Raw genomic sequence first — 9769 nt, forward strand, 5'->3', positions numbered from 1 at the left:
CTGCATGTATGCACGGACATAGTTAAGAGCTGCTGCATAAGCTGTGCATGTGGAAGACAGTTTGGCACATGCATATAGGCGCTATGCGAGGGCATCCGTTAAACAAACGTTAGTGCTGGCTCTCTTTTATGTCGCGATCCTGACATAATATTGTACACCAGACGAGTCAGATTTCGGATAGCGGTTCGCTGCATGAAACAATGCCCCATCCACTTGTAAATACGTGCACGAACTTCGTCCTGTTGCCCCTAAATAGTATGTTTATTGTTCCGGAAAGAACTATAGCAATAAACAAGGCGCGTTCTGTTGTTGTAGTCGCACCACTAAGAACGCGTAAGTGCTGATGTTTATGCAATTATCTTTACGGCGCTAATTGTAGGAGCCAATCGGCTTGCCGACGATATTCGAAATTGGCATTACACTCCTATTCCTTTTTTTTTTTTTGAATTGCGGGCTTACCCTTCAGCTTACGCGTTAGGCGTTAGTGTAGCATTTTACCTCCGTCGAAATGCGACCGCCGCGGCCAGGATCGAACTCAGCAGCCGAGCACCGTAACCACTGAGTCACCGCGACGACTCTACAGAATAATGTTACCGTGCCATTTCGCGCAACCTTCGATCCTATTACAAGATAGAATATGTTGCGTAATCCCGCCTTTGTTAATACTGAGAAGAATGGAAGGCAACAGCATGATTAAACCACTTTTATAGAGTTACGCGAACATCCGACATCATATTATGCGGAAACATGTATGCCACGTAATACATCCCTCGTTAATTCTGAGAAAGGTTGAATTAAGGCAATGAGCTATCGTATGAATACAAGTGTATGTCACATGAGGACATAGCTCTGCTTGTATAAATGCAGCAGCTGGCATACTCGCGCAATGAATACCTGTTTGTAACTAGGACAGATTGGCTGCAAACATATACGCCTGCAAAGGAATATGCTTGCGTGAGAGCAAAACGATGCAGAAGAAAATTGGTGCGTGCCGCAACGTCATCACTGAACTGAGAAGCTGAGTTATACGACTTCTGATGGAGCGCCTGTGCATTAGGAATATATTATTTAATAGAAAAAGAAGCTTCCGTCTCGTTTTGAACAAGTTTGTGTGCCGCCTGATTGGCGTCCGTTGTTGTTGCTTCTGCTGCTTGTTGACTTCAGAGTCAAGTCAGTTAATCGATACCGCCGAAGTTTTTACGCACTGCGACAGCAGGAATTATTTATGTGTATCCAGATTACGAGACGAACAGAATGGCCAGGTTAAGCAAGAAAAGGCGGCAATAGTTTAGCCTCCGGAAGCTCATCCTGTTGGACTAGCGGGGGATTCTTTTGTAGCTGTGCATGGGCTAGAAGAAACCTTGTCGCCAAAATTCGGTATTTAGAATTCATGTAGGAAGGACACAGACATGCAGGCCTGTGAACATACGTATGAGTCTGACGTACGCTCGTATCCTCGCTCACTACACATCCCTATTTCTTCAGCGATAAACCTATATGTTTATCGCCAACTTGACAGTTAATTGTCGATATACACACCGATGAGCGTCGAGCTGTCCTCCGCGCTCTGTGTCGATAATTGTATTTATTGACTTAATTGTCGTTATTTACCAAGCTATACGCCGTGCACGGGCTATACGAGAAATGGCACAGTACAGGGTCTACAGCGAAATTGTGACCGTCCGTGTAGTTAACGCGTCAACAGCACACGTGTAATATAACTTCGTCGACGCATTCATAAGCTGCCGTTGATAATGTATAGTTGTTATTGTGCGTTGCAACCGGGCGCTACATTATCTGTATGCGTATGCCAGTTGAGAAGTTCCGTGCTGGTGACTTCAACGACATTACACGTGGTGTCATCAAGTTGAAGTTGGCTGTTGCTGCGCGCAATCCTCTGAACCTCGTGCTCACCTTCGCTTCATCTCTCTATTGCTTTCTGTCCGTTTTGTTTGAGAATGCCTAAACATAAAAAAAAGTCTCTCGTGAAATTCGAGAAACGTGTCGCTCACCTGTGCGACTGTCATCCGCGGCTATAGAGCGTGGAAACGAGCCGACGAGTGTGTGTTGCTTGGCGAGGAAGTGCAACTGAACGCGAGAGCGCGTGACGATACAGCTTGAATGGTTCAATGCGCAGACAAACACGTGTGGAGCGGCGGGCCGTTTCTGTATCTCCGATGTCAGCGTTGCATATCACGTAGAAGGCGAAGCAGGCAAGCGCAGAGCCTGTTTTTCTCGTGGGTTGATCTCACCGAAGATATGAAAAGTATGCAATATATCAGTGATTTTCAGCAATGATGGCGACGATATTGTAAAGTATGATTGGAGACCTAAACTGAGAAAGTATAAAAGTAGGGCTAAACATGAACATATGCTGAATACAGAGATAATGCTAAATGGCCTGGCGAAGAGAAACCAGCCGTTGGAGTCTGTACAAGAATATGGATACCAAGGTCTATTACTAACAGGGGAGCGTACTCATGAAAAGGAAATTCACGGAAGAATTAGGATGGGCTGGAGAGCATACAGCAGGCATTACCAACACGATAGGTTACTCTGCCGCTGTTCATAAATCGAAAAGTATTGCATACTTCGAGTTCTAACGTACGGGGCTGAAACTGTAGGAGGAATGCCAAGAAACTCGATAAAAAGTTAAGGACCATGCAGCGCACAATGGAACGGAGTTAAGAGATCGGAAGACAGTAGAATTGGCCAGGCGACAAACAAATGTAGCTGATGTTACAGTTTATATTAGCGAAATAAGTGTGCCTGGACCGGCCACTTAATGCGTAGGACAGACAAATGGTGTGAGTTAGAGGAGGAGGATATTGTATAGGTTCCAGGCGGACCTAGCCTTGCGACGTATGCAGGCAATTGCCCCGTCCGGTTTCCTCCTGTCGTGTTATGGTATGGAAGAGAACGGATACCAAGGAAAGGGAAACGAAACCGAGGAATTAAGGCAGCGGGTTAGATGGAGTGATGTTCGCAGGCATGAAATGAAATTTGGTCGTGCAAGATATCGTAAATTGTAGGTCACTATAAGGGAGGCCTTCGCCCTGCAAGGGACATGAATATAGGCTGAGAATGATGGTGACAAAGCCACAGTGGTTGGTATCGCATTAGTTTTCGGTGATCAACTATATAATGGTCCATATATACTTCCCTCGGATTCTGTCACCTTTTACCTTCGAGGCTTCCAATTCTAACATTTCCTGCCACCTTCTTACGACAGGCGGCTACTAATCACCAGCTCCATTTAACACGCGCCTACATTCCACTTTTTTCGTGGATGATAAAAATTAGCGCAGCTTGCGCTAAGTCGTGCAAGGCTGGGTCACGGCAGAGCTGGTGGTCACCTAGCTGGTCCTGGCCTGGCTAGGCTTTTAACATCTCACCTGTCCTCTTCCCACCACCTTTGTTACACTATACTATACTATACTATACTATACATGGCTGTGCTTGCTCTCTTTTTTATCTTCTTTGAGTCTATGCCTTTCTATCTCTTTCTCCCTATCTCTATTTGTTTCCCTGTTTTTCTATCTTTTTCTGTCTTCCTTTCCTTTCTTTCTCTCTCTCTGTACTAGTTCACCCATCCTCCTCACCCTCACATCCCTTTCCCAGCCCCTTGCTATACTATACAAGGATATGCTCTGCTAGCGTGCCTGGATAGCCGAGTGGTTACGACGCCTGCCCTCGGATCGTGAGGACGCGGGTTCGAATATCGCCTCGCCAAGAATTTCTCTCTTTCTCTATCTTTCTTTCTCTCTCTCTGCACTCGTTCTCTCGCCCATCACAGTTATTGCATCCCACGCCGGACAAATCGGCGCGCGTGTTCTGGGGGCGAAGCAGAAGAGGAAGAACAGTACGAAGAGAGTGCGTGCCGGTTCATGATGATGATAACTTTCTATTTACGACACACGGCAAACCTCGACAATGACAGCACCGTGCTGTAATAGGTTGGGTGCACTTCCTTCCACAGATGTTTCGCCAACCACGCATTGCAAGAATGGTCATTGCATTTTCCACCAATCATTAATTGTTACTGTTTATCTTATTGTGCAATGCCCCAGTTTGCTCATATGTAAATGTAATTGTTTATATCGGTGTCGTGAGGCATACTACATTCTACAATTTATTTATCCTTTAGGCGAGGTGAACGCGCGCCTCATTCTCTTATGCCCGTGGAGGCCGCGCTTGGTGTCCGTGCGCCTGCAGGAGCGCATGCACAATCTCGGAGTGCACTGGCTCGGAGTGCAGTGTCGGATGTCGCATCAGAGGCGGCGTTGAAATGACGCAGAACAGAAAGTTTGTTGACCTCCACCCTCGCTGTTTTTCACGTCATCGTCGCAACAACGGTCAAGTGCAAGCCGTTCTTGCTTATTTGCCCGTGAGCGCGTGGTATACCAAGCTTGTCAAAAGTGAATTTTGATGCAGCATATTCGGTCAATAAACTGAAAACCTCCCTTCATGCAGTTGTGTTGTTCAGTGTTATCGCTATCGTACGCCTTCTGCCGAAAATGCGACTCTTGTTAAACATTCGACACTTATTAAACATTCGCACTTAGGCGCCTTCAAATATTGTAATTTCCTGATTACTTGATATCACGAAGCACCCATTACGCCTATTTTTTATACCGAAGCTTCGCGTGTCCTATATCTTGGTCTTGACCACCGTGGTCGGAACTGCGATCAAATTCATCGCAGTGACGTATCTAATAAAAGCGACACAGCAGGAGAACTGCGATGGGCAAAGCATCGACGTCATATGCGAGCACTTTATTCATATCTTCACCTTCTCACGGCTCAACCACTCGTGGATTGACGTGCCTCTGTGTAATCGTACATATCGCATCGGCCGTCATATCAACGGCAGCAGCTTATCTCGTTCCATGTGGGCGACTGAAGTGCAACTTGATATTTATTTCTCTTGCCGGGAAAACCAACGGCCTGGATATCACTTAGCCCTTTGCGCGAGGATGTATTGCGCCGTTGCTGGGGCGGCGCATATCGCCGAGTGCTCGTGTGGTGAAAGAGGTGACCCCCTTTCTATATTGGTTCGTTTCCTGTGTGCCATAACGGCCTTATAGGGTAACACGCTGAAAGCGACGGATATATGCAAAATGGGAGCGAAAAAAAAAAAAAAACACAACTCTCCTCCCATTCCCCTTCTCTCTAATTTTTCTCTCTTTATATGTCAAAGAAAGAGACACGGCAGAAAGATCGTTATTCGTGCCACAGCTTATTGACTGCTTAATAGGCTAAAAGTCTAGTTAGTGTAGCAGAAGAATAATGATAATAATGGAAAAGAATAGAACGGAGAAAATAATGTAAGAGCTATAGAGCGAGAGCCACCGTGTAGGGTGACTTACACAACCTCGCGGGAAAGTCCACATTGTACTCTGAGATCTGCACAACATACTCTGAGCGCTATATTGCTCTCAAGTGTTTTCATGCGCGGCCTTTCAGATAAAAAGATACTCGGACCATGGCCCCAGGCGTCACAGGTATGCAAAGAGATGCGAGTATTGCTACGGTTCTTGAAATCGGCATGGAATCAACGATTGATTGCAGGTTGAATGGACATCCAGATAGTGGCTTAATTCATCGTATACCAATATGGGTACATGACGTAGCGCCGTGGAGGATGGGAGGGCATGCCCAATTCCAGCAGTGGTCAAGTGATGTCTATAGGTCGTCCGCCTACGATGCGAGAGGTACTGGGTTCTCAATTCCCAGTACCGCCCCCAACAATCGGTTTTTCAAACGGGGCGAGAGTCACATCAGACCTGGCGCTTGGTGGTGTGGTGTACTCATTTTTAGAAGTTGGCCCCTCCCACCCGTTCTCTCCTACCTTTCACTCCCAGCAGGAAAAAAAGAAATGCTTGCCGAAGGAAATTTCGCGTAATTGTAATGTCGGACAGGCACTCCCCGCCAACCTTGTTCAAGGCCTATTCGTTTTGAATTCTATCGGGCGTTCACTATCGGAGAGCACTCAGCTCATGTGCGATTCAATTTTTGCTTTATAACGTGTTTTTTTTTTGTTCCTTTTGTAAATCTTTGTAAATCATTTGGATCGGTGTCAACACAAAAGTAAAGCGGCGTATTTGAATGCCAATTCTTGTATGAAAATAAATAAAGGAAGAAAACGGGTCGTCTTAACCGCTTATTAAATTATTTATTATTATTAATCTTAAGCATTCATGATGTTGTCGTCGTCTTCATCATCATCATCAACCACCGTTTAAAGGTCAAGCCTCCACCAAGAAAAAAAAAAACGAAAAAGAAAATAATAATAAAAGCTCTATCTGCGCGTGGCAATATCTGCGCATGCACATTGTTTACCTGTTTCGTATAAGTTTGCGTGTTACTTTCAATTTATTGTGCCGCCGAATGCGAGGACGCACTGGGGTGCTTTAGAAATAACGGGGCCGAAGTCACCGGGGGGGAGGGGGGGCAATAAAATCGTACTTGCTCAGGATTGTTGATCTCCAAGCCTTGGGAACTACAATGGCAGATCACAGTGTCATGAAGATATGCGAACAACCATGTTGATTTGGTAATTTGCGCTTGTATCCGCTCTTGTTGACGTCCATCATCTCGATAACAATGCCTTACCGAAAAAAAATATTTTCCTAGTAGTCTGGGAATGCAACAAGTATCAACAGGCAACGCCTATCCAGGGGTGGCGCCAGCATCGTTTTAACGAGGGTAGGCGGGGTGGGGGGGTGGGGGGGGGACAGGTAGGCGGAGAGTTTATGCGTTTTTGGACGTATGCAGCGCGATTTTGACGAAGACAGATCGTCAAAATCGCGCTGCACTCGTCCAACGTATGTACCAACTCGACCAAGTGAAAGTATTATGCGTTTTGTTTTGACTGTTTGCTCCTCGGGTGGGGGGGGGGGGGGGCGAAGGAGGCAGAGGCGAAAAAAAGCCTAGTAAAAAAAACAAAAGAAAGTTTAATTTTCTCCCTCTCTAGTGTCACCATAAAAAAAAGAACAACTCTTGAACTTCAGAATTAAAAAAAAAAGTTCATGTGAGCACAACGCGGGCTTGACTGTACACGCGTCTCACCATAGGTGAAGTAAAAGAAGAAAATAGTCCGGTGATAGTCACGGCAAATTGTAAACGTGTTTTTCTATTTTTTTTTTTTGTCAGCGCATTACTCGCTGTGGCGCTACTATACTCGCGGACAACTTTTCTTGACAGTGAAGCGAAGGCTACAGAGCCACAATGCACGTATCCTACCGCTAATGAATGTAGTCCCACAATTGCGTCCGTATTATCTGCTTGAGATATATAAAATACTCCTTCATTTTATACATGTAGCTTTTTGAGCCGGAACGCAGCGCACACAAGCGAGATATGTGTATTTCTTTTACTTTGTACGTTGTCACTTTGCGTTTTTGCGTGCGTGAAAAAGTCGCGCCTTTTACGCTAAGCAGCGTTTGCGTAGAAATGCAACGCTAGCCATCACTTTCCACGGCGTTATGAGACGCGCGCCAAACCGGACAACTTCGCGTAGCAGTAATGTGCAGACGCTCCGCCCCCGTAGCTTTCTCTTCATTGCCAAGAAAAGTTGTCCGCGAGTATACAATCGTACTAAAATTTATGGGCCCTCATATATATATATATATATATATATATATATATATATATATATATATATATATATATATATATATATATATATAATATATATATATATATATACAGTAATGAGAAAGCAGAAGGAGCAGCCACATAAAAACGTTACATGACATTGATCTCCGCAAGTTTTGGCGACAACATATATTTTCAAACTATTATATGTTAACTTCCGAATTTTTAGTTGATCAACAAGTTTAGTGTGAGCGTGGCTGTGATTTCATAATGGAAACGTACAAATAGCAAAGTTTCGAATTACAAAGATCTTTATCAAATTTGCACATGTCACGATCTTGCTGATGATGGGCGTCACAATACAACAAAACTTATTGCCGAAATCTTACTTCGCTCCTGTACCGCCATAGAAAGAACACGCCACACAATATTATTAACTTCCATAGAAATAAGCACGTGCTGTAGATCGCGGACTGTACCAGTTGGCCCGGCTGCCAGGTAAGTTTAGAGAAAAGAAAGAAAAAAAGAAAGAAAGAAAGAAAGAAAGAAAGAAAGAAAGAAAGAAAGAAAGAAAGAAGAAAGAAAGAAAGAAAGAAAGAAAGAAAGAAAGAAAAGTTAGTCGCGCTCTTGGGACTCTATTCCACATTGTAAAAGTTGTGATTAGTTTCAAAGTTATATATTATGCGACAGTTTGTGCACTGCAATACAAAAGTAAGCAGCGAGGTGTGGGGATGGGTTGCAATGGGCGTAACAACGAGGCATTTACGCAGGAATATCGCATGCATGCTCTTGGAGGTTGAACATTTTTCTGTGGAATGTTACAGCCTCACGCATCTTTACACTTACATATGCTGTAGTTTTCATCTCGACTTTTTCTTTTTCTCTATTCAAACGCCTGTAGTGATCCATATTACGAAATTTTGTTTAACTGCAAGTGCTATGCGGAACGGCCAATCATCATTTGTTTTCAGTGACATAGCGCTGCTGACACTAAAATGAGTACTTTGCAGGTGTCGCTTGCACGAGTATATATGTTTAAATAGAACAAGAACTAACTTTACACCTTAGCCACGGCAAGCGAAGGCATGCATACGTTTGACAACGAATTCCTTGTCCCATACATATTTTTCTCCCGCATACCCTCACAGTAACTGCTGATCGCTCAAGCAAGAACAACGCGCAGCAACAAACATATTCAACAGCCCCAGCTACACGTAAGAATCGCGCGTCAAAAATCGCTCTCTATGCGCTCACCGTCACTCCTCGGCCGGTCGTCGTCGTAAGACAGGAAAAACGCGAGATTGCCCTTTTAAGGGCACAGCGTTGCGGTGATAAGCGCCGCAGCGTCCATATAGATGGCGGTTGCTGTTATAAGGTATTGTCGGGGCCGTGGGGGTGCGACCGGTGCGACATGCTAAGGGAGGTACGGTCGAATGGCGTCATCCCTATATTACCTTATTCTTCGGTGACAATGCATGACATCCCATTCTCTACGGTACAGCAAGCCTACGAGAAATGTTGCCTCTCAAATGCAATGTGGTAAGTGTTGTTCCTGAAATCCTAGCATTCGCCGCTGACGTAGATACACGTGTTTTTTGATTGGTGGGACTGGCATGCAACAGTTCAAGCAGACGTCATGTGGAGAATGCATGCGCTCATTTTCTGGACAGATATATAGCCCAAACCCGCCGTTGACGGTGACATTTAACTTGCAATAAATATATGAAATGTTAGCGAGCCTTCAACGCAATGATGGTTCTACGCCGCGCACCAGCGTAGATAGATTTTTAAAATGTTTATAATTGACGTTTGAGTTATTTGAAAAACTGACGTGTCGTAGTATTTCAACATCTTTCAGTTGGCGTAAAAACGACGGTGCCTATATGTAGTCGTAATTTGTAACTTTTTTGCAATTATTTTCGCACACTGATTAAAAATATTGCGATAACCCAGCCTTGCAACAGATCAGCATTGTTGTCGAAATTTGGGCTAGCTTATAAATTTTTGGAAAGGTCGATCTATTGAGTTACGTATAGATGCATTGTTGTGAAGTTAGATTATCGAAGTTCGATTATCCGAAATTCAAATGAGCATGGCCTGGGAGACGGACTATGGATATAATGGGCTGGTGTTCAAACACACTGCCGCTGCCGCGAAGGAGACGCTCTTA

The sequence above is a fragment of the Rhipicephalus sanguineus genome, chromosome 3 (assembly GCF_013339695.2).
Source record: "Rhipicephalus sanguineus isolate Rsan-2018 chromosome 3, BIME_Rsan_1.4, whole genome shotgun sequence".
Taxonomy (NCBI): domain Eukaryota; kingdom Metazoa; phylum Arthropoda; class Arachnida; order Ixodida; family Ixodidae; genus Rhipicephalus; species Rhipicephalus sanguineus.